The 1,054-nt window shown below is 48.3% G+C and overlaps 1 long non-coding RNA gene across 2 annotated transcripts in view; it reads left to right on the forward strand.

Annotated features, from left to right (window-relative positions):
• LOC113942201 overlaps positions 1 to 1,054 on the forward strand; it is a 2,131-nt gene that overhangs the window by 557 nt on the left and 520 nt on the right. For both annotated transcript variants that reach the window (XR_003525864.1, XR_003525865.1), the window contains exon 2: positions 449 to 533. This is a non-coding gene — a long non-coding RNA (uncharacterized LOC113942201). The remainder of the gene's footprint in view (positions 1 to 448; positions 534 to 1,054) is intronic.

Consider the following 1,054-nt stretch of genomic DNA (forward strand, 5'->3'; position numbering starts at 1 on the left):
TCTTGGGATATCCCAATCTTAGGATGCCCCTGTGCTGGGATATCCCTGTCCTGGAATATCCCTGTCTTGGGACACCCCTATCCTGGAATATCCCTGTCTTTGGACACCCCTGTGCTGGGATATCCCTGTCCTGAGACATCATAGAACATGCAATGTATAAACAATATGAAAGATAGGATATGGAATGTATAAAATATAGAAAAGATACAAAATATATAAAAGATATGAAAGGTATAAAATAAAATATATAAAATATATGAAATATATAAAATATATAAAAGATATGAAAGATATAAAAGATATGAAAGATATAAAAGATATGAAAGATGTAAAAGATATGAAATATATAAAAGGTGTAAAATACTTGAAAGACATAAAAGATGTAAAAGCTGTGAAATATCTAGAAGCTATAAAAGCCAGGAAGGATGTCAAATCTCCCCCTTCCCAGCTGGATCCCCTTCCCGAGGAGAGCCTGAGGCAGAAGCCCAATCCCAACGCCGTGCGCTCCCTGGAAGCCGTGATCCAGGCCCACAGTGAGTGTCCCGGGCTTGGGAATGTTGGGAATGTTGGGAATATTGGGAATGTTGGGGAGGGGTGTTGCTGACCCTCTCCAGTGAATCCCCCGAGCTCCAAAGAGTCACTGCATGGAATAACGGGATGGGAGGGTTGGAAGGGACATCCCTGGCTTGGGACAGCCCTGTCCTGGGATATCCCTGTGCTGGGACACCCCTGTGCTGGGACAATTCCTGTGCTGGGATGTCACTGTGCTGGGATATCCCTGTGCTGGGACACCCCTGTCCTGGGATATCCCTATCCTAGCCCATCCCTAGCCCATCCCATCCCATCCCACCCCATCCCCATCCCATCCCATCCCACCCCATCTGATCCATCCCATCCCATCCCATCCCACCCCATCCCCATCCCATCCCACCCCATCCCCATCCCATCCCACCCCATCTGATCCATCCCATCCCATCCATCCCATCCCATCCCATCCCCATCCCCATCCCCATCCCATCCCACCCCATCCCATCCCATCCCATCCCATTCCATC

This window comes from Corapipo altera, unplaced genomic scaffold (assembly GCF_003945725.1).
Source record: "Corapipo altera isolate COAL_440 unplaced genomic scaffold, ASM394572v1 59011, whole genome shotgun sequence".
NCBI lineage: Eukaryota > Metazoa > Chordata > Aves > Passeriformes > Pipridae > Corapipo > Corapipo altera.